This window comes from Nycticebus coucang, chromosome 4 (genome assembly GCF_027406575.1).
Source record: "Nycticebus coucang isolate mNycCou1 chromosome 4, mNycCou1.pri, whole genome shotgun sequence".
NCBI lineage: Eukaryota > Metazoa > Chordata > Mammalia > Primates > Lorisidae > Nycticebus > Nycticebus coucang.
In genome coordinates, this window is record NC_069783.1 from 60047877 (window position 1) to 60072557 (window position 24681).

Sequence of the window (24681 nt, forward strand, 5' to 3'; positions counted from 1 at the left end):
TGGGGGTGGCGCCTGTGGCTCAAAGGAGTAGGGCTCCAGCCCCATCCAGAGGTGGTGGGTTCAAACCCAGCCCCAGCCAAAAGAAAACCAAAAAAACCTGCAAAAAAAAAAAAAAAAAAAATAGCCGGGCGTTGTGGCAGGCGCCTGTAGGCCCAGCTACTCGGGAGGCTGAGGCAAGAGAATCACCTAAGCCCAGGAGCTGGAGGAGGTTGCTGTGAGCTGTGACGCCATAGTACTCTATTGAGGGCAATGAAGTGAAACTCTGTCTCTTAAAAAAAAAAAAAAAAAGCCACTTCCTATGGGAGACTGTCCCAGATTAGTTGCTCTGCAAGGTCTTCTTGTACTGTACTTTATATGCTATTTCTTCGTCTCACTCATCCCACTGCCTTGAAGTTTCTGTTCAATTCCTGTCTCTTCTGCTAGACTGTCAGCTAGGGCCACACATCTCTGAGCGTTGGCTCAGAGGCAAGCAGAGTACCTGGCCAAAGAGCAGGTTCCTGCATCTTTGTTGAATGAATGAACCCACATTTACTATGCACCCACTTCAGCCTACTACATACTGGGCATCCATGCTGAGTAACAGTGCAGGTGGGCAGGGAGTGAGAGAAGTAAGACAGGGAAGGAAGAGAGGAGCTGCCTTCACAGGGATCAGATTTACCAACAAACTACTATCATAGAGTACAAGGGTTTGGGAGGGAAGTGGGTACCAGGTGCCTTGGGAAGAGGGAGGAGCTAGTGCCAACTCTCAGAAAACATGAAAACAAGCCTTTCCACTTACTGCAGGCCAGTCTCTGAACTAAAACCTATATAGAATTATCTCCCTCATTCAATCCTCGTGACCACCACTGGTGGTTTGTATTCTTTCAGAGGTGGTAAAGGAACGAGCCCAAGGACATAGCCAGTATTGGAATCCAGTTTATCCAGGTCTTCTGGCGCCAAAGCAGAAAGCTGTACATATATACCTACCTGCTAACATGGTGAGTCTCTGTGGTATGGGTCCAGCCTCTTCACCATTTCCTGTTGACAATTTCAAAGGGGTCCAGAATGACCAATTTAAATATGTTTTTCCCACTTTAAAAAAAAAATAGACAATGCATTTTCATGGTTCAAAACATTTTAAAAAATAAGCAAGTTCAGTTAAACATTTACTATCTATTATTGGTTCACACCCAGTTACCAAAGGTAATTCCTATGATAAGTAACTGATGCATTATTCCAGAATTTCTTTATGAATATACAAGTAAAAATATATATTCTTATTTTGCCCCATTTTCTCTCAACAAAAGATAGCATAGCATAATGTTTTATGCTTCTTTTTTTTTTTTTACTTTGCGATATATCTTGAAGATCTTTCTTCATCAGCACATCATACTTTCTTGGTGACACAGTACTCCATTTAAAGGATATATTACAATTTATTTAGCCAGGTCCTTATTGAGGAACATTTGGATAGTTTCCAATTTTTTGCTATTACAAACAATGCTGCAGTGAATAACCTTGCCCATAGGTCAATTACCACGTGTGCAAATATATCCACAGGATAAATTCCTAGGAGTGATATTGCTGGGTCAAAGGGTATAAGCATTTATAATTTTGACAGATATTTCCAAATTGCCCTCCATAGGGATTAAGTCAATTTACATTCCTACCAACAGTGAATGAGAGCACCTGTTTTCCCACAGCCTCTCAACATACAGTGTTAACAAATTTCTGGTTATTTGCCAATCTGATGAGTGAGAAATGGCACCACAGCATTTTTCTCACTAGAAGTGAGGCTAAGGGGGTGGGACAGCAGCCATTTCAGGCGGGGTCTGGGGCCCCTCTTGCCCCACCCTGAGACAATTTTTTTTTAAAGAAGTGAGGTTGAACATTTTTTCCCCTTATGTTTTCATATTCCTTTCTCCCTGAACTGTCTGTTCATATCCTTCGTCCGTTCTTCTCTTGTTAGTATGGTCTTTTTCTCTGGTTTGGTAGGAGCTTTTTCTATATAAGGGAGATTAGCTTAGCCTGTGATGTAGGGTGTAGTTTTTTCCCCATAATATTGTTTTAGGAGTTTTGACCAATGTAACAAAACATGTATTGGGTATGATGTAAAAATATTCAAAAATAAAAAGCAGTGCTTGCTTCAGCAGCACATATACTAAAATTGGAATGATACAGAGAAGATTAGCATGGCCCCTGTGCAAGAATGACACACAAATTCATGAAGTGTTCCATATAAAAATATATATATATGAGAAATAAAAAGCAATATATCATTATTTGAACATGGTTATATAGCTAGATCACTTTAAAAAATCAACTAATTCACCCTGATGGTATAGGGATAAAAATATACATAAAACTAAAAACAAAAATTGATTCAAATTAATAAAATTGAGTACCTCCAGATAAAGGAAATGAAAAATAGCACAAAATATAAGATAGGGTATTTAGAGGGACCTCACCTAATGTGCATGACGCAATGGTACCTTTCAAAACTATTAAGAAATGGGCAGTGCCTGTGGCTCAGTGAGTAGGGCGCTGACCCCATATACCGAGGGTGGCGGGTTCAAACCCAGCCCCGGCCAAACTGCAACCAAAAAATAGCTGGGTATTGTGGCGGGAGCCTGCAGTACCAGCTGCTCAGGAGGCTGAGGGAAGAGAATCACGTAAGCCCAAGAGCTAGAGGTTGCTGTGAGTCCTGTGACATCATGGCACTCTACTGAGGGCGGTAAAGTAAGACTCTGTCCCTACAAAAAAAAAAAAGAAATGAGTATAATTGTGATGGATGTGTTACTTAGTTCAATGTAAGCATTTCACATTGTATATCAAAGCAGTACACTGAACTCCATAAATGCATCAATGTACAAAGTTATGATTTAATAAAAAAATTTTTAAAAGAATATATATAGGGTAGGCATAGTAGCTCATGCCTGTAATACCAGCACTTGGGAGGCCAAGGCGGGTGGATTGCCTGAGCTCATGGGTTCGAGACCAGCCTGAGCAAGAGCGAGACCCCTGTCTCTAAAAATAGCTGGGTGTTGTGGTGGGCATCTGTAGTCCCAGCTACTTGGGAGACTGAGACAAGAGAATCACATAAGGTGAAGAGTTTGAGATTGCTGTGAGCTGTGATGGCAATAAAGTGAGACTTTTGTCTCAAAATCTCAAAAAAAAAAAAAAAAAGAAAGAAAAGAAAAAGTATATAAGATAATGTACTTTCTGTAACACCATTTCTTTGGGTTGTTTTGTTTTGTTTTATTTGGAGACAGGGTCTCACTGAGTTGTGCAGCCTAGATTGCACTGGCATCATTATAGCTCATAGCAACCTCAAATTCTCAGGCTCAGAGAATTCTCCAGTCTCAGCCTCCCTGGTAGCTAGAACTACAGATACACCGCCACTCCCAGCTAATTTAAACAAATTTTTGGTAGAGATGGGGTCTCAGTCTGTTGCTTCATCTGATCTCTTACTCCCGGGCACAAATGATCCTTTTACTTCGCCTTTCCAAAATGCTGGGATTCAGGCATAAGCCACCATGCCCTGCAAGACCATTTCTCTGGATTAGCAATTAGAAGATATGATGAAAAAGAAACTTTGTTCACAATAACTACACAAAATAAAGTATCTAGAAATAATTTTGGCAAGGAGAATATGACTTGTGTGAATAAAAATACAAAAGTTTATTCAAGTCTTCTTTATGAGTAGAAACACAGACCAGGCACGGTGGCTCACACCTGTAATACCAGCACTCTGAAAGGCCAAAGTGGGAGGATCCCTTGAGTTCAGGAGTTCAAGATCAGCCTGAGCAAGAGCAAGACCCTTTCTCTATTTAAATTAAAAAAATAAAAATTAAAAAAAAAATAAAAAGACATACTGAAAAAGAAGAATGTCTTAGTCTCCATCATATCAGAAATAGAAAGCACCCACAGCTGAATTCCACTGGGTTCTAATCCCATTTAGTCCCTATGAATAAAGCTTGATGGTGACAGATTAATCTCTTTCATATTTACCTACATCACCTTATAATTGATTTCATTCATTCATTCATTTTCTAAAGCTTTTTCTTTTCTTTTCTTTTCTTTTTTTTTTTTTTTGAGACAGAATCTCACTCTGTTACCCAAACTAAAGTCCCATGATGTCAGCCTAGCTCACAACAAACTCAAACTCCTAGGCTCAAATGATCCTCCTGCCTCAGCTTCCCAAGTAACTGGGACTACAGGCACTTACACCTCACCTGGCTAATGTTTCTAGTTTTAGTACAGATGGGGTCTTGTCCTTGCTCAGGCTGGTCTTGAACTCCTGAACTCAAGCAATCCTCCTGCCTAGGCCTCCCAGAGTGCTAGGATTACAGGTGTGAGCCACTGCACCTGGCCTTATTTATTTTATGTATGTATGTATGTATATATGTAGTATGTATGTATGTATGTATGTATGTATTTTTGAGACAGAGTCTTGCTCTATTGCCCAGGCTAGAGTGCAGTGCCATCATCATATCTTATTGTAATCTCAAAAAAAAAAAAAAAAAAGAAAAAGAAAGAAAGAAGAAAGCTGAGTTCAAGTGATCCTCTGGCCTTGGTCTACTCAAAGTGCTGGAATTACAGGTAAACCAGGGTTCCAGGCCTTATTTCATTTCTGATTTCTTAACTGTAGAGATTTTTTTTTAAAGAAAACTTTTGTTGGGTAGAGAAAGATCAGAATAAAAGTTGTTCCTACTTTGAATGACATTCTTCCCAGTAAAAGAAGAAGGCAGGCTAGGGTGCAAACAGAGCATTGGAAGTGAAATCAGCAAGAATGAGCTAGCTGTGTTTTTGGTCAGTGGACGTCTTTTTTTTTTTTTTGTAGAGACAGAGTCTCACTGTACCGCCCTCGGGTAGAGTGCCGATTCTCTTGCCTCAGCCTCCCGAGCAGCTGGGACTACAGGCGCCCGCCACAACGGCCCGGCTATTTTTTTGTTGCAGTTTGGCTGGGGCTGGGCTTGAACCCGCCACCCTCGGTATATGGGGCCGGCACCCTGCTCACTGAGCCACAGGCGCCGCCCCAGTGGACGTCTTTTAAATGGTCATGTCTGTGTCCCTCCTCCACCGTACCTCAGCCCAGCTTCAAATTCTTCAAAACTCAGAATTGTTTTGAGGGACAACTGAGCTAGTCTGTGTTTAAGTAATTTTAAAATGATCAAGTCCTCTATGTTTGCTTAAGATTGCATTTAACGTTTTTGTGCTAATAATGTGGTCAATATAGGGGACTAGGGCCGGTGCAGTGGCTCATGCCTGTAATCCTGCACTCTGGGAGGCTGAGTGGGTGGATTGCTTGAGCTCACAGGTTCAAGACCAGCCTGAGCAAAAGCGAGGACCCCTCCCACCCCCATCTATACTAAAAATGGAAAAACTGAGGCAAGAGGATTGCCTGAGCCCAAGAGTTAGAGGTTGCTGTGAGTTATGACACCACGACAGTCTACCCAGGTGACAGCTTGAGACTCTGTCTCAAAAAGAAAAAAAAAAAAGATATAGGACAAAAATGTTGTAAGTATATTCTCTCCTGTCATTCATTGCCCCAGACTCTGCTCCCTCTACAGGAAGCTACTCATTTCTCCCTGTACATTCTAGGCTTTCTCGCTCCTTGCATTTTGGGATAGTTTTCTGTTTTTGTTTTTGGAGATAGTCTCACTCTGTTGCCCAAAGCTTTAGAGTGCCATTATGTCAGCCTAGCTCACAGCAACCTCAAACTCCTGGGTTCAAGTGATTCTTCTGAGTAGCTAGGACTATAGGTGGCCGTCAAGATGCCCATGAGGGTGTGTGGCAAATGTTTCTATTTTTAGTAGAGACAGAGTCTCCATCTTGCTTAGGCTGGTCCTTGAACAACTGAGCTCAAGAGATCCTCCCACCTTGGCCTCCCATAGTGCTAGGATCATAGGCATGAGCCTGCATTTTGGCATAGTAAATACTTTATCTTAAAATACATAGCTCATTAGACTTCTAGAACATGCCTGGTTTCCTTCTACTTTGGTTTCCTTTTCTGGGTCTTTCTCTTTTTCCAGACCTCTAAACATTGGCTCTGAGAAACCTCTTTCAGATCTACATTAATTTCTTGGTCATCTCATCAAAGTCCCACACTGATGAATCCCAGGCTCTCCATAGCTCTTTCTGAATAGCTCTCTGATTTTACCTCCTGAATTGCTCACCCACTCACTCACTCACTCAGTTCTAGACCCAGTGCCAACCTCAGCTCAGTGCTTGGTACTTGCTGCACCTCTTTCTGTGGTTTCTTCCTTACTTTACCGATTCTCTTCTCTCTTCTCAACTATCATCTCAGATTCCTTCTTCTTCTTTTTTTTTAGAGACAAAGTCTCATTTTGTCACCCTCAGTAGAGTGCTGTGCTGTCATAGCTCACAGCAACCCCCAACTCTTGGGCCCAAGCAATCCTCTTGCCTTAGTCTCCCAAATACCTGGGACTACAGGCGCCTGCCAAAACACCTAGCTAGGTTTTCTATTTTTAGTAAAGACTGGGTCTCACTCTTGTTTAGGGCTGGTCTGAAACTCCTGAGCTTTAGGCAATCAGCCCGCTTCAGACTCCCAGAGTACTGGGAATACAGGAGTGAGCTATTGCATGCGGCCTCAGAGTCCTTCCCTTGGTCATCTTACCTAAAATGGCACATACCACCCCGGAACCTCTCCCACTCCTTATCCTGGTTTACTGTTTACTTATTTATTCTCTGTCCCACTAGGAGGGCACCAACTTGTCTGTCTTGTTCACTGCTACATCTGCAGAGCCTAGAACACTGCCTGGTACATAATGAGAAAGCACTGTAAATGTCAGAATGAGTGAATGCTGTATCCTCTGAGTAAATGGCATTCCCTCTGCCTAATTCCTAACAGTCCTTAAAGAGCAACCTAAATGTTACTACTCTTGCGCAGCCTTTCCTGGTTTACTTTCTCTTCTTTGTGTCCATATTGCCCTCTATTAATTAGAATATCTTAATTGTTTACATCTCTGCTACCCCACCCCACTGCCATATCTTTTTTTCCTTTTTTTTTATTTAGAGACAGAGTCTCACTTTATCACCCACGGTAGAGTGTCGTGGCGTCACAGCAACCTCCACCTCTTGGGCTTAGGCTATTCTCTTGCCTCAGCCTCCCTAGTAGCTGGAACTAGAGGTGCCCGACTAGAGGTGCCCGACACAATGCCTGGCTATTTTTTTGTTCCAGTTTGGCTGGGGCCGGGTTTGAACCCGCCACCCTCAGTGTATGGAGCCGGAGCCCTACTCACTGAACCACAGGAGGCCCCTTTTTTAAATTGTAACATGAGTAATATTTCTTTATATATATATTTGACAATGGAATAATAGTTTTTAACTCTGAAAGAAAAAGATCAACATGAATTTCTTTTTTTTTTGAGACAGTCTCACTATGTTGCCCTGGGTAGAGTGCTGTGTCGTCACAGCTCACAGCAACCTCAAACTCTTGGGCTTAAGAGATTTTCTTGCCTCAGCCTCCCAAGTATCTGGGACTACAGATGCCCACCACAACACCCCACTATTTTTTTTGTTGTTGAGGTTGTCATCGTTGTTTATCAGGCCCCAGCTGGTTCGAATCCGCCACCCTCAATGTATGTGATTGAGGCCATAACCACTGAGTTACAAGGCACTGCCCCCCTCCCACTCTTGACTTCAAAAGATTTTGGAATCTTCGTCGCCCTCAGTAGAGTGCCGTAGTCTCACTGCTCACAGCAACTTCCAGCTCTTGGGCTTAGGTGATTCTCCTGCCTCAGCCTCCAGAGTAGCTGGGACCACAGGCGGCCACCACAATGCCCGGCTATTTTTTTTGTTACAGTTTGGCTGGGGCCAGATTTGAACCTGCCACCCTCAGTATATGGGGCCGGCACCCTACTCACTGAGCCATAGGGGCCGCCTGATTTCCAAAAATTTTTACTTCTGTCTGTGCCCATGTGTGCCCATCAATTAGTTAAAATTTATTAGAGAATATGTGTGGTGTTTGTTTTTCCATTCCTCAGATTCTTCACTTAGGATAATGGTCTCCAATTCCATCCAAATTGCTGCAAAAGACATTAATTTATTTCTTTTTTTAGCTGAGTAGTAGTCCAAGGTATATGTAGGCCATGTTTTGTTAATCTACTCATGATAGGCACTTAGACTGATTCCACATCTTTGCAATTGTGAACTGTGCTGCAGTAAATTTGTTCTATATGAATTGCAAATATTTTTTACCAGTCTTTTGATTTTGATTATAATTTTTGTGCCCTTTTACATTGTTGTCATTGTCCTTCTGTGTAGTCAGATATAGCTACCTTTAAAAAAATTTTGTCAAGGGGGCAGCGCCTGTGGCTCAGTGAGTAGGGTGCTAGCCCCATATACCAAGGGTGGCAGGTTCAAACCTGGCCCCAGCCGAACTGCAACAAAAAATAGCCAGGTGTTGTGGCAGGCGCCTGTGGTCCTAGCTACTTGGGAGGTTGAGGCAATAGAATCACCTAAGCCTAAGAGCTGGAGGTTGTTGTGAGCTGTGATGCCACGGCACTCTACCGAGGGTGACAAAGTAAGACACCGTCTCTTAAAAAAAAAAATTGTCAAGTATAGTTTATTTTTGAAGCAGGATCTCACTGTTACTCAGGCTGAACTTGAAATCCTGGACTCAAGAGATTCTCTTGCCTCCAATTCTTGAATAGTATGAACAACAGACTCAAGCCATGGAACCTGGAAATCTTTTGGGGCTTCTGAGATTCCCCAGTGGCTTGGGTGTCTCTGACCATAAATTTTTATAACTTTTTTTTTACATTTTCTTCTTCTTTTTTTTTTTTTTTGAGACAGAGTCTCACTGTCACTTTGGTAGAGTGCCATGGCCTCACAGCTCACAGCAACCTCAGACTCTTGGTCTTAAGCAATTCTCTTACTCCAGCCTCCCAAATAGCTGAGACTACAGTGCCCGCCACAACACCTGGCTATTCTTTTGTTGTGGTTGTCATTGTGGTTTAGCTAGCGTGGGCCGGGTTCAAACTCTCCAGCCTCAGTGTATGTGGCTGGCACCGTAACCACTGTACTACAGGCACCGAGCCTACATTTTCTCCTAATTATATATTATACCTTAAAAAAAAAAATCTTTTCCTGTAATCCTAGCACCCTGAAAGGCTGAGGCAGGATGATCACTTGAGCTCAGAAGTTCAAGACCAGCCTGAGGAAGTCTGGGTGTGGTGGCCTGTTATTCTAGCACTCTGGGAGGCCCAGGCGGGTGGGTAGCTTAGCTAACAAGTTCCAGACCAGCCTGAGCAAAAGCGAGACCCCTGGCTCTACTAAAAATAGAATAACTGAGGCAAGAGGATCGCTTGAGCGCAAGAGTTGGATGTTGTAGGTTGTTATGAGCTATGATGCCATGGCAGTCTACCCAGGGCAACAGCTTGAGACTCTGTCTCAACAACAACAACAACAAAAAAGATCAGGCTTGGCACCCATAGCAGAACGGTTGCAGCGCCAGCCACATACACCGAAGGTGTTGGGTTCAAACCTGTCCTGGGCCAATTAAACAACAATGACAACTGCAACAAAAAATAGCCAAGTGTTGTGGTGGGCAACTGTAGTCCCAGCTACTTGGGAGAGTGAGGCAAGAGAATCACTATAGCCCAAGAGTTTGAGGTTGCTGTGAGCTGTGATGCCATGGCACTCTACCAAGGGCGACATAGTGAGACTCTGTCTCCAAAAAAAAAAAAAAAGAAGAAGAAGAAGACCAGCTTGAGCAAGAGCACAACCCTGTCTCTACTAAAAATAGAAAAACTAGCTGGGTGTTGTGGCAGGTTCCTGTAGTCCCAGCCACTTGGAAGGTGAGGCGAGAGGAACACTTGAACCCAAGAGTTTGAGTTTGCTATGAGCTATGATGCCACTGCACTATACCCAGGAGAGCAGAATGAGACTCTGTTTCAAAAAAAACAAACCAACAAAAACATGGTCATACATTTGAGTTCATTTGATATAAAAGTCTTTCAGGCTGGGCATAGTAACTTGTGCCTATAATCTCAGCACTTTGAGGGGCTGAGGCACAAGGATTGCTTGAGGCTGTTCAAGACCAGCCTGCACAACATAGTGAGATCCTGTCTCTAATAAAGAAAAGAAAACAATAATTAAAAACAAATTATTTTTCATCTCAAAAAGTGTGGATAGCAGTCATATTTAAACTGTGTTCTCAAGAGTCCTGGGGTACAATGGAAGGGCCCCATGGGGTGCTGGGGGTGGGGTATAAAGCAGGAGGAGGGTATATGGGGCTCCACATCACACCTACCCTGAATCCAACCAGTAGGTCTGCATAAAATTTCATTTTTATAATAAGAAAGATGATTGGCTTGGCACCTGTGGCTCAAGCAGCTAAGGCACCAGCCACATACACCTGAGCTGGCGGATTTGAATCCAGCCTGGGCCTGGATTCAAACAACAATGACAGCTGCAACCAGAAAATAGCCGGATGTTGTGGCAGGCGCCACTAGTCCCAGCTACTTGGGAGGTGGAGGCAAGAGAATCGCTTCAGCCCAGGACCTGGAGGTTGCTGTGAGCTGTGATGCCACAGCACTCTACCCAAGGTGACGGCTTGAGGCTCTGTCTCAAAAAAATAAATAAATAAAAATTTATCTTAAAAAAGATGATTTGAATTAATAATAATGTGCCACATGTTTCAAAATCACCAGGAAAGTAAATTTCAAATGTTCTCACCATAAACTATTAAACATTTGAAGCAGTGGATACATTAATTAGCTTGATTTAATCACTCTGGAATTGAATTACTTCATACTCTGTGAACACATACAATTATAATTTGTCAATTTATAGTAAAAAATAAAAGCCATGCTTCTTTTTTTCTTTTTTTTTGTAGAGACAGAGTCTCACTTTACCGCCCTGGTAGAGTGCCATGATGTCACAGGACTCAGCAACCTCCAACTTCTGGGTTTACGCGATTCTCCTGCCTCAGACTCCTGAGCAGCTGGGACTACAAGCGCCTGCCACAACGCCCGGCTATTTTTTGGTTGTAGTTGTCATTGTTGTTCCGCAGGTTCGGGCTGGGCTTGAACCTGCCAGCTTCGGCATATATGGCTGGTGCCCTACTCACCGAGCTACCAGTGCAGAACATACTGCTGCACAGCGCATACTGCGGCGCAGCCATACTTCCTTTTAACAACAACAACAACAACAACAAATTAAAAATAAAACAGTTTGAGGCTTAGCGCTTGTGGCTCAAGTGGCTAAGACACCAGCCACATACACCTCAGCTGGCGAGTTTGAATCCTGCTCAGTCCACCAAACAACAATGACGGCTGCAATCAAAAAATAGCCGGGCGTTTTGGCGGGCACCTGTACTCCCAGCTACTTGGGAGGTGGAGGCAGGAGAATCACGTGAGCCCAGGAGTTGGAGGTTGCTGTGAGCTGTGATGCCACAGCATTCTACCCAGGGCGACAGCTTGAGGCTATGTCTCAAAAAATAAATAAATAAATAAAATAATAATAATAATAAAGTTGAGAACCACAGTCTATAAATAAAAATAATATCCAAATGCAGGGTTACAAAATTGCACTATATTTAGTTTTGTTTCAAGGTGATACTATTTACTGAACTTAAAATGATAAGAATAATTTGGACATGCCAATCTCTGACCAAATCTTCCTCAGTTGGCTCCTCATGCAGGGCTTCTGAGACTCCTTCTCCTTTCCCATTTTGGACCACGTTCCTTCTGTCTTCATTTCTTTCTTCTCTAGCGTGTAGCTCCTGGCCCATCATTTTCCTGGCTCCTCTGCCTTTCCACCTTCAAGGGGGCCCTCAGGACTGGCAGGCTAAGCTAGTGTCTCTCATTTCCATAACAGCCATTTCAAACTTCAAAAAACCTCTGACCCACACACCTCTCCTCCAGGAATGAACTCACCTCCAACTTCAGAGAAAACAAAGGTCCTTAAAAGGAACTCCCCCAACTTCCTGCCTCCAAAATAACACCCTTCCTTTCACCCGTTAAGGCAAATGTTTCCACTTATGCTATGGATCACACTTCTTGGCCCTGTTCTCTTGGGGCTTTGCACTATTAATCATCCTTTCTCTTGAAATCTTGAATTTCTCTGGCTCACTCGGCTTTAAACAGTCAGTTATAACTCAACAATTTGATTAGGTTAGAATGAAGACCCATATGGACGCACTTCTGTGATGTTACTGCACCGTTGACCCAATGTCCTTGGCTCCCTTTTGGCAAGCAAATTGGGTATGCTGAAGAAGCAGTGACGAAATACCTAGAAAAAATTTCTAGGCAGATAGTTGTTTTCAGGCTTTTTTTTTTTTTATCACCATGGAGCTGATGCTGTGGGACATATTTGTAGAAAGGAATTAAGAAAAGATTCTTGAAAGGTTTTTAACGGATGTTGTTGGTTATACAGAGAAAGTTAAGCAAGGGAAAAAAGAGGCAAGACTTACCTAAGTCGCTGAAAATAATATTGGAATAATTGTAAAGTATTATGCCAGAATAACAATGAAGAGGATGGCCTAACTTTCTTGATTTGTTGATGAGTCAGATGCATTTCTCTCAAAAGTAGTACTTAGTGAGACAAGTTGGCAGGAATTAACAATTTCCTGAGACCCAGGGATCCAAATAACCTACCAAATGAGTAGTCTCAGACACTGAACTGTTTTCAACAATCTCATAGACAAAGAAGAGATGACACGTCATCTGCAATGGGGCTTGATGTCCTCAATGTTTTTGAAAAAGGCATTCAAACTATAAGTCATAAAAATAGACTTATCATAGGTGCCTGGTAATTTTTCTTTCTCTATTCCCAACTCTTCTGAGTAAAATTTAAATGACACATGGAAATATTTAAGGATCTTTTTGGCCTTTCCATTTCCTAGGTTTCATTCCCCGGATTGCTAGCTTCAGCAAGCCATTCGTATTCGTTTGTTGTCACCTCTATTTAAGTGCACTTAAGATTTGTCTTTGTGACTATTTCTTGTCCCTCTTGTAATAAGTAATGTCAGAAAGCAAGATACCTTATTGATACTGAAATAGTTTCCTGCTAAAGGCCTTTGGTAAGTTAAGATTTAATCTTATGCCCTTGGCTTCTATAGAAAGGTAATTACAAAAAATGTCCTTTCAGGCTTGGTGCCTGTGGCTCAAGCTGCTAAGGCACCAGCCACATACGCCTGAGCTGGCGGATTCGAATCCAGCCTGGGCCTGCCAAACAATAATGACAGCTGCAACCAAAAAATAGGCGGGCATTGTGGCGGGTGCCTGTAGTCCCAGCTACTTGGGAGGCAGAGGCAGGAGAATCGCTTGAGCCCAGGAGTTGGAGGTTGCTGTGAGCTGTGATGCCACAGCACTCTACCCAGGGTGACAGCTTGAGGCTCTGTCTGTCTCAAAAAAAAAAAAAAAAAACAAAAAACAGTCCTTTCAAAGAAATATCTCCTGTATATTTTGCAAGGTCAAATCAAAGATATCCATTTATTCATGCCTCTAACAAATACTTATTGAATCCTGATTGCATGCCAGGCTGGGCATACAAACCTGAATGGAAACTCAGCCCCTGCTCTTAAGGAAACACAATCTGTTGAGATGAAGACACATGAATAAATCAGAATATAGTGTTAGAGTATCTCTCATTAGAGGCATGTATAAACTGCTATGGGAACAAAAGAAGAGGAAAATGAGTAATTCTGCCACATCCAGAAGTGTCATAAGAAAGTTGGGTATTCAAGATTGAGAAGAGCTCATCTGACCAAGAGGGAGACAAGAAAGACATGACAGGCTGAAAGCTTGAATGAGGATGAGCAAGGGTGAACTAGCTTGGTGAATTCAGACAACAGTCACAAGGATAGAAAATGGACATGAAGAAATATCTATGACAGATGCGATGGCTCACGCCTGTAATCCAGCACTATGGGAGGCCAAGGTGAATGGATTGCTTGAACTCAGGACTTCAAGACCACCCTGAGCAAGAGTGAAACCCATCTCTAAAAATAGCTGGGTGTTGTGGTGGGCACAACTGTTGTAGTCCCAGTTTTTAGGGAGGCTGAGGCAAGAGGATTGCTGGATCCCAGCAGTTTAAGGTTGCTATCAGTTATCATGACACTACAGCACTCTACTGAGGGTGACAAAGTATGACTCTGTCTCAAAAGAAAAAAATAAAAAAATATCTAGATATGAGGTTAGAAAAGTAAGTTAGGGTCTGAGTTTAAGGATTGCTGAGATAAAATGAATAACATTTGTAGGCCTTAAGTCAGACTGTCCTGGGTAACCTCTTTACCACTTTCTAGCTGTGAAATCTTGGGTAACTGAATGTCCTAAATTCCATTTACCCATCAGTAGAAGAAGAATGTACTCAATCAAGGGTATTTGATTGAGCATCTATTAATACTATATGCCAAGCATCATGATTATAATGCCACCTTATAGGGTTGTTGTGAGGACAAATTAATAAATGTAAAGCATCTTAAATGCTGCCTGAGCCACAGTCAGTGCTAAATCTTACTTATTAGCATTGTTTATTAAAATATCAAAATGCTTTCTTCTTTGAGAAAGGGTATGCTTTCTCATTTCTGAAACAACACAGAATCATTTAAGATTTCTGGGGAAGGAAAAAGACTGGGATTTCATTTTAGAATAAATAGTGGCTGTGAAAGAGGATAGAGGGGGAAGAATAGAGACTGAAGATGGGAAGAGCAATTATAAGGCGATTCTAATAATTAGAAATTGGGGGCTTAACATATATATATTAGTGGTGATGGGGTTGCAGATGAAGGCAGAGATCAGAGAAATGTTTAGATGAGAAAACTTGATAATTGATATGGTGGTGGTGAGGAATCAAAGAAGATGCTCACATTTCTGGCTCAGGTGACAGCATTAATAGTGCCATTAGCTAGCTGAGTCAGATAATGAAAAAACAGATATGAGGTGGGCAGAGGTTGGAGTAAAAAATGATGATGAAGTTCAGCTTAGGACATAGGAAAAAGAGGTAGATCCGAAGACGAGGACAATAACTTTAATATGGTACACATTGCCTTCAACATGAAAATAGTTAGGGAGAGGCCCAGCACGTTGGCTCATGCCTGTAATCCCAGCACTCTGGGAGGCCAAGGTGGGTGGATTGCCTAAACTCAGAAGTTCAAGACAAGCCTGAGCAAGAGTAAGACCCCACCTCTACTAAAAATAGAAAAATTAGCGGGGTGTTGTGGTGGGTGCCTGTAGTCCCAGCTACACAGGAGGCTGAGGCAAGAGGATTGCTTGAGCCCAGGAGTTTGAGGTTGCTGTGAGCTATGACACCTCAATCCTAGGGTGACATAGTGAGACTCTGTCAAAAGAAAGAAGGAAGAGAGGGCGGCGCCTGTGGCTCAAGGGGTAGGGCGCCGGTCCCATATGCCGGAGGTGGCGGGTTCAAACCCAGCCCCGGCCAAAAACCAAAAAAAAAAAAAGAAAGAAGGAAGAGAAATGTCCAAAAGTGTCGGTAGAGACACACAGATAAACTATCGTTTAGCTCTGCGATCCTGCCCATCCCACGTTCCTTTTCCTTTCTCTGAAGCTCTTACCTGTTGAAACGGAAGGAGCGGCAACCACACACGTAACCCACAGGCTCCACACAGCCATTTCTTTTAAGTATGTGCCTTGGGGGGGTGGTGGAGCAAGATGGCGGCCGAGTAACAGATTCCCTGCAACTGGGCATGGTGAGTCTGGGGAGATAAGACTCCAGGCATCTCTGGATGGTGGGATCTGCCTATAATCATCCCTTTGAGGATACAGGAAATCAGCAAGGGACTTCTGGACCCCAAGAGGAGGACAAAAACAGTGGAAAACTGGCAAGTGGTTGCGTGTGTTCAATCGACCCAATCCTGCTGGCAGATGTAAGTACAAGCCACAATGAGACTGCAAGCCAGAAAGGCCTTATCTGTGAACTGTTTCTGTGTTTTTGGACTTGGCACTCAGTTGAACTGCCTTGGGGAGAGCTTGAGCAGGAGTGCATAGAACTTTGGGCATTGTCTAGGGCCCCAGACCGAGCCGCTGAGGTGGACGGAGCTAATAGTGTTCAGCTGTGGGCCATGGGAGCCATTGTGAGAGAACTGCCCTGGCAAGCTCTGCCCTAGGGTCGCAGAGCAAGGATTGGGCGGGAGCCAGTAACCTAGTGACTGAGCAGCCTACATGTGGGGACTAAGCTGCCTTAAAACCTTAACCCTCAGGGGCAAAGTGAGACTGGTTTTGGCACACTGGAGCCTCAGGCTGTTGCCCTGGGTAGAGTGCCGTGGCATCACAGCTCATAGCAACCTCAAACTCCTGGGCTTGGTGCCACCCGGACCTCCATAAAAGCTGAGCCGTGAACCCCGACCCGCGACCCGCGCCTGCTGGGCTTCCGCATGCCCTGACCAGGAACTGCAGGAGCCATGCAACCCTGCATCCTCCCTCCTGTACCCTCCCCACCTCCACACTGGCCCACTTGTCTGGCCAGGGACTCTGGTAGCCACGTGCCCTCCAGAGCCCTCCCTGCCTCTGCACAGAGCCCTTCTTCTGGCCAGAGACTGCTGGAGCCTTGGGCCCTCTGTGCCAAAGTCACTGGCACCAGGCACTCCCAGAACCATGCGCACTACCTCCCACCCTGTTGCTGGATCCGGGTGTATCACACTCCAGAGCTGCTTACACAACCAGAACTCCCTGCCTGGGGCAGCCCCAGAGGAACTACACAGGGTCACTCCCTACAAAGATCCAGCAACAATAGAGTGAACCCACTGGGGTCTAATCTTGGAGAGACACCTCCCCAACTCTGAGGACGGCCAGAGGCAACGGTGAAAAACAATCATGAGGTGAAATCAACAGAAAAACTCTGGCAATATGAATAATCAGAGTAGATCAACTCCCCCAAGGATCAATGGGGCAGACACAGCACAAGATCCCATGCACAAACAAATAGCTGAAATGTCAGAAATCAAACTCAGGATCTGGATAGCAAATAAGATCAAATTAGAATTCGAAGCAGTAACCCAAAAGATATCTCAAGAATTCAATGAATTCAAAGACCAAATGACCAAAGATTTTGACACATTGAGACAAGAAGTTGCAGCCCTCAAAGATCTGAGAAACATAGTAGAATCCCTCAGTAACAGAATGGAGCAAGCAGATGAAAGGATTTCTGACATTGAAGACAAAGATTTCGAACACGCCCAAACTCCCAAAGAGGAAGAGAAATGGAGGGCAAAAATAGATCACTCTCTCAGAGAGCTCTGGGATAATTCGAAGAAAACCAAAATTTGTCTTATAGGGATCCCCGAAAGCAACGAAGTGACTTCACAAGGCACAGAGTCTCTTCTCCATGAGATTATGAAAGAGAACTTTCCAGACATGCCAAAAGATTCTGAAATTCAGATAGCAGACAGCTTCAGAACTCCAGCACAACTCAACCCAAAGAAGACACCCCCCCATACACATCATAATCAATTTCACTAAAGTTCATATGAAGGAGAAAATTCTGAAAGCAGCCAGACATAAGAAAACGATCACCTACAAGGGCAAGAACATTAGAATAACTGCAGATCTCTCTGCTGAAACCTTTTAAGCTAGAAGAGGATGGTCATTGACTTTTATACTCCTAAAACAAAATAACTTTCAACCCTGGAGCATGTACCCAGCTAAACTGAGTTTCATTTATGACGGAGAAATTAAATACTTTAATGACATTCACATGTTGAAGAAATTTGCCATAGGGCAGTGCCTGTGGCTCAGTGAGTAGGGCGCCGGCCCCATATGCTGAGGGCGGTGGGTTCAAACCCAGCCCCGGCCAAACTGCAACAAAAAATTAGCCAGGCGTTGTAGTGGGTGCCTATAGTCCCAGCTACTCGGGAGGCTGAGGCAAGAGAATCACGTAAGCCCGAGAGTTAGAGGTTGCTGTAAGCCATGTGACGCCACGGCACTCTACCGAGGGCGGTACAGTGAGACTCTGTCTCTACAAAAAAAGATAAAAAAGAAATTTGCCATAACTAAACCAGCTCTCCAGGATATTCTCAGACCTATCCTCCATAAAGAACAGCATAATCCTCCACCACAAAAGTAAACCCACCCAGGAAATTTTGATCAAATTCCAACTTCCACAGTCGGAAAAGGATTAAAAATGTCCACCAGACTCTCAAAAGGCTTATCAATATCCTCAATTAATGTGAATGGTTTAAATTGTCCTCTAGAGAGGCACAGGTTGGCTGACTGGATATAAAAACTCAAGCCAGATATCTGCTGCATACAAGAATTGCATCTTACATTAAAAGACAAATATAGAGTCAAGGTGAAGGGATGATCATCTAAACTCCAGGCAAATGGAAAGCAGAAAAAAGCAGGCATTGCTATCCTATTCTCAGACGCAATAGGCTTTAAACCAACTGAAATAAGGAAGGATAAGGATGGACACTTCATATTTGTTAAAGGTAATACTCAATATGATGAGATCTCAATTATTAATATTTATGCACCCAACCATAACGCACCTCAATTTATAAGAGAAACTCTAACAGACATGACTAACTTGATTTCCTCCAATTCCATAGTAGTTGGAGATTTTAACACCCCTTTAGCAGTGCTTAATAGATCCTCCAAAAAGAAGCTAAGCAAAGAAATTTTAGATTTAAACTTAACCATTCAAAACGTGGACTTAACAAACATCTACAGAACATTTCATATCAACAATACTGAATACACATTCTTCTCATTAGCCCACAGAACATACTCCAAAATCGACCACATCCTAGGCCACAAATCTAACCTCAGCAAATTTAAAAAATAGAAATTATCCCTTGCATCTTCTCAGACCATCATGGAATAAAAGTTGAAATCAATAACAACAGGAACCTGCATACCCATACAAAAACATGGAAGCTAAACAACCTTATGCTGAAGGATAGATGGGTTATAGACGAGATTAAGAAGGAAATCACCAAATTTTTGGAACAAAACAACAATAAGACACGAATTACCAGAACCTCTGGGATACTAAAAATGCAGTCCTAAGAGAGAAATTTATAGCACTGCAAGCCTTCCTCAAGAAAACGGAAAGAGAGGAAGTTAATAACTTAATGGGACATCTCAAGCAACTGGAGAAGGAAGAACACTCCAACCCCAAACCTAGCAGAAGAAAAGAAATAACCAAAATCAGAGCAGAATTAAATGAAATTGAAAACAAAAGAATTATACAACAGATCAATAAATCAAAAAGTTGGTTTTCTGAAAAGATCAATGAAATAGATGAACCATTGGCCAACCTAACCAGGAAAAAAAGAGTAAAATCTCTAATTTCATCAATCAGAAATGGTAACAATGAAATAACAACAGAACCCTCAGAAATTCAAAAAATCCTTAACGAATACTACAAGAAACTCTACTCTCAGAAATATGAAAATTTGAAAGAAATCGACCAATACCTGGAAGCATGCCACCTACCAAGACTTAGCCAGAAGGAAGTGGAAATGTTGAACAGGCCTATATCAAGTTCTGAAATAGAATCAACTATACAAAATCTCCCTAAAAAGAAAAGCTCAGGAAGAGATGGCTTTATGTCAGAATTCTACCAAACCTTTAAAGAAGAACTAGTACCTATATTACTAAACCTCTTCCAAAATATAGAAAAAGAAAGAATATTACCCAGCACATTCTACGAAGCAAACATCACCTTGATCCCCAAACCAGGGAAATACCCAACAAGAAAAGAAAATTATAGACCAATATCACTAATGAATATTGATGCTAAAATACTCAATAAGATCCAGACCAATATCACTAATGAATATTGATGCTAAAATACTCAATAAGATCCTAACAAACAGAATCCAACAACACATCAAAAAAATTATACACCATGACCAAGTGGGATTTATCCCAGGATCTCAAGGCTGGTTCAATATATGTAAATCTATAAATGTAATTCAGCACATAAACAAACTAAAAAATAAGGACCATATGATCCTCTCAATTGATGCAGAAAAAGCTTTTGATAATATCCAGCATCCCTTCATGATCAGAACACTTAAGAAAATTGGTATAGAAGGGACATTTCGTAAACTAATAGAGGCCATCTACAGCAAACTCACAGCCAATATCGTATTGAATGGAGTTAAATTGAAATCATTTCAATTTAGATCAGGAACCAGGCGAGGTTGCCCATTGTCTCCATTGCTCTTTAACATTGTAATGGAAGTTTTGGCCATTGCAATTAGGGAAGAAAAGGCGATCAAGGGTATCCACAAAGGGTCAGAAGACATCAAACTTTCACTCTTCGCAGATGATATGATCGTATATCTGGAAAACACTAGGGATTCTACTACAAAACTTTTAGAAGTGATCAAGGAATACAGCAATGTCTCAGGCTACAAAACCAACACCCATAAATCTGTAGCCTTTATATATACCAACAGTAGCCAAGTCAAGGACTCTATTCCTTTCACAGTAGTGCCAAAGAAGATAAAATATTTGGGAGTATACCTCACAAAGGACGTGAACGATCCTGTCGGTGTCGCAGGGCCGCTGACCAGCAGGGACGAGGAAGGATCAAGGGCACTTTATTGTAGAAATGATACAGCTCAGAAAAAAGCAAGCTCTCCTCTTCCTTCCTCTTCTTTCTCCTGAAATGGAATCTGTACTGCCAGGGTTTGAGGCAGGAAGGTTCACACAGGATTCGGACAGACCCGTGGGGTGCCCTGCAGGCAGCTTGCGGAGGACAGGTGAGCAAGCGCCGAAGCGTCCCCCCGGGTGGAAAGCCTTAAGTAGTGGCCAGAACAACAGTGGCTCTGAATCACGCCTAATGACCATTACTTAAGAAAGCACGGACACCTGCCTGACTAATTATCCTTACTCAAAATAATCTGGCTCCTCGTGGCCCTCAGGCGAGAAAGCCTAATTGTCTCATCTTCCCTACAGAGTCTAAAACCCTTCTGGAGGGACGCCTCTGTACTGAGTCTCACCGGCTGAGAAGGGGGCCCCCGGGCTTAGGGAAGGGGCTCCGTTATAGGTTGCCTAATGTGGTACAAGCAGTTAGCGTGTCATCTGTTTCTGGGGAACAGCTATCTCTACAGGTTAGGTTTTTCCCATCCCTCCGCCATTTTAGGCCAGCAGCCGTCGTCGTCTTACAGGTCTCTCCACAGATCCCTACAAAGAGAAATATGAAACTTTAAGAAAAGAAATAGCTGAAGATGTTAACAAATGGAAAAACATACCATGCTCATGGCTGGGAAGAATCAACATTGTTAAAATGTCTATACTACCCAAAGCAATATATAATTTGAATGCAATTCCTATTAAAGCTCCATTGTCATACTTTAAAGATGTCGAAAAAATAGTACTTCATTTTATATGGAATCAGAAAAAACCTCGAATAGCCAAAACATTACTCAGCAATAAAAACACAGCAGGAAGAATCACGCTACCAGACCTGAGACTGTACTATAAATCGATAGTGATCAAAACAGCATGGTACTGGCACAAAAACAGAGAAGTAGATGTCTGGAACAGAATAGAGAACCAAGAGATGAATCCAGCTACTTACCATTATTTGATATTTGACAAGCCATTTAAAAACATTCAGTGGGGAAAAGACTCCCTAGTTAACAAATGGTGCTGGGTAAACTGGCTGGCAACCTGCAGAAGATTGAAACTGGACCACACCTTTCACCGTTAACTAAGATAGATTCTCACTGGATAAAAGATTTAAAATTAAGACATGAATCTATAAAAATACTTGAAGAAAGTTCAGCGAAAACTCTTGAAGGAATCGACCTGGGTGAATATTTTATGAGGAGGACTCCCCAGGCAATTGAAGCAGCATCAAAAATACACTACTGGGACCTGATCAAAGTAAAAAGCTTCTGCACAGCCAAGAACATAGTAAGTAAAGCAAGCAGACAGCCCTTAGAATGGGAGAAAATATTTGCAGGTTATACCTCCGATAAAGAATCCACAGAGAACTCAAACACATTAGCAAGAAATCCACAGAGAACTCAAACATATTAGCAAGAAAAGAACACGTGTTCCCATCTCAGGGTGGGAAAGGGACTTGAAGAGAAATTTCTCTAAAGAAGACAGATGCACGATCTACAAACACATGAAAAAAAGCTCATCATCCTTAATCATCAGAGAAATGCAAATCAAAACTACTTTGAGATATCACCTAATCCCAGTAAGAATAGCCCACCTAAAAAAAATCCCAAAACCAGAGATGTTGGCGTGGATGTGGAGAAAAGGGCACACTCCTACACTGCTGGTGGGAATGCACACTAATACGTTCCTTCTGGAAGGATGTTTGGAGAATACTTAGAGACCTAAAAATAGACCTGACATTCAATCCTATAATTCCTTTACTAGGTTTATACCCAGAAGACCAAAAATCACAACATAACAAAGACATCTGTACCAGAATGTTTATTGCAGCCCAATTCATAATTGCTAAGTCATGGAAGAAGCCCAAGTGCCCATCGACCCACAAATAGATTAGCAAATTGTGGTACATGTATACCATGGAATATTATGCAGCCTTAAAGAAAGATGGAGACTTTACCTCCTTCATGTTTACATGGATGGAGCTGGAACATATTCTTCTTAGCAAAGTATCTCAGGAATGGAAGAAAAAGTATTCAATGTACTCAGCCCTACTATGAAGCTAATTTATAGCTTTCACATGAAGGCTATAACCCAACTATAGCACAAGACTATGGGTAAGGGGCCAAGGAAGGAGAAGGGAGGGGGAAGGGTAGGGTGGAGGGAAGGTAATAGGTGGGGCTACACCTACCGTGCATCTTAGAATGGGTACAGCCAAAACTTACTAAATGCAGAATACAAATGTCTACATATAATAACTAAGAAAATGCATGAAGGCTACGTTGAACAGTTTGATGAGAATATTTCAGATTGTATATGAAAGCAGCACATTGTACCCCTTGATTGCACTAATGTACACAGCTATGATTTAACAATAAAAAAAATAAAAATAAATTAAAAAAAAGAAGGAAGGAAGGGTGTGAGGGAGAAAAAGGAAGTAAGGAAGGAGGGAGGGAGAAAAGGAAGGAAGGAAGGAAGGACGGACGGACGGACAAGGTAAAAAGCAAAACAAAACAAAAATACAGACTGGGCTTTAACAGAGAGGGAGGCTTAGCATCCAAGATTTGGGAGTCATTGTGGCATATACTGGAATTGAATCATGAAATGAATGAGATCTTGCCAAGACGGGCTTGAAGAACACATCAGGGGGTAGGCTGAGAAACAGAGGTAAGGAAAGGAACCTTAAAAAGAGCAATGAGAGGATAAATGGAAGCCAGGAGAAGGTGGTATGGAAGCTAAAAGAGAAGAATTTCAAGAAGGAGGGAACTGTCAACCACTTAGCTCTACAGAGAGGCCAAGTTAAGTGGTGGTTTAGAAGCCACTGGAGGCCACCTACCTGTCTCATGGGTGGTGCCTGTGGCTCAGTGAGTAGGGCGCCGGCCCCACATACCGAGGGTGGCGGGTTCAAACTCAGCCCCGGCCAAACTGCAAAAAACAAAACAATAGCTGGGCATTGTGCCAGGGGGCCTGTAGTCCCAGCTCCTGGGGAGGCTGAAGCAAGAGAATCACCTAAGCCCAAGAGCTAGAGGTTGCTGTGAGTTGTGCCGCCACAGCACAAAGTAAGACTCTGTCTTTAAAAAAAAAAAAAAATTAATAAAAAAAAAAGAAGCCACTGGAGGCCACCTACCTGTCTCAGACCACAGCTCTGTGTTTTGGTAGCCAAGGGGCCCTGGGTGAGTTGATCCTCTCTATGCCTCATCTCCTCCTCTGTGAAATGGAGATGATATTAATCCTACCCATCTAGTAGGGTAGTTGTGAAAAGGATTATGAGCTGATATATGTAAGTCTTAGAATAGGGCCTGGCAGGTGGAGAGTGCTGTATAAGTGTTAATCAGTACTAACAGATGCGGTTGATTTTCAAGTAAGAAAGGCAATTACAAAACAGTCTCTACAACAGTGGTTCTCAACCTTTCTAATGCTGCGATGTATTCTGATTGTTACAAAGGGGTCATGACCCACAAGTTGAGAACCACTGCTCTACAGTATGATTTCATTTCATTAAAAACAAAATAAAATGAGTTACGTGTATATATATGCACAGATGAGGGTTAAGAAGGCCATAGGCCAGTGTTTATAGTAGTTTTCTTTGGGGCATAGAATTTTTAAGGCTCTCGATTCTTTTTTTTTAAAGAGACAAGTTCTTAGGTTGGGTGCCCTTAGTTCAGTGGTTAGGGCACTGTCCACATGCCCTGGGGCTGGTGGGTTCCAACACATCCCGAAGCCTGTTAAACAAAACAAACAAAACCAATAGCCGGACGTTCGTTGTGGCGGATGCCTGTAGTCCCAGCTACTTGGGAGGCTGAGGCAAGAGAATCGCTTGAGCCCAAGAGTTTGAGATTGCCATGGCACTCTACCAAGAGTGACAAAGTGGGGCGGCACCTGTGGCTCAGCGGGTAAGGTGCCGGCCCCATATGCCGAGGGTGGCGGGTTCAAACCCAGCCCCGGCCAAACTGCAACAAAAAAATAGCCGGGCGTTGTGGCGGGCACCTGTAATCCCAGCTACTCGGGAGGCTGAGTCAAGAGAATCGCCTAAGCCCAAGGATTTGGAGGTTGCTGTGAGCTGTGTGATGCCACGGCACTCTACCGAGGGCGATAAGGTAAGACTCTGTCTCTACAAAAAAAAAAAGGAATA

General features: G+C 42.8%; 1 non-coding gene across 1 annotated transcript; it reads left to right on the top strand.

Annotated features, from left to right (window-relative positions):
* The first annotated feature begins 2116 nt into the window (after nucleotides 1-2116).
* On the top strand, nucleotides 2117-2223 carry LOC128585117 (U6 spliceosomal RNA). Its single transcript, XR_008379863.1, has one exon. It is a non-coding gene; the product is annotated as a U6 spliceosomal RNA (small nuclear RNA).
* Nucleotides 2224-24681: the final 22458 nt, after the last annotated feature.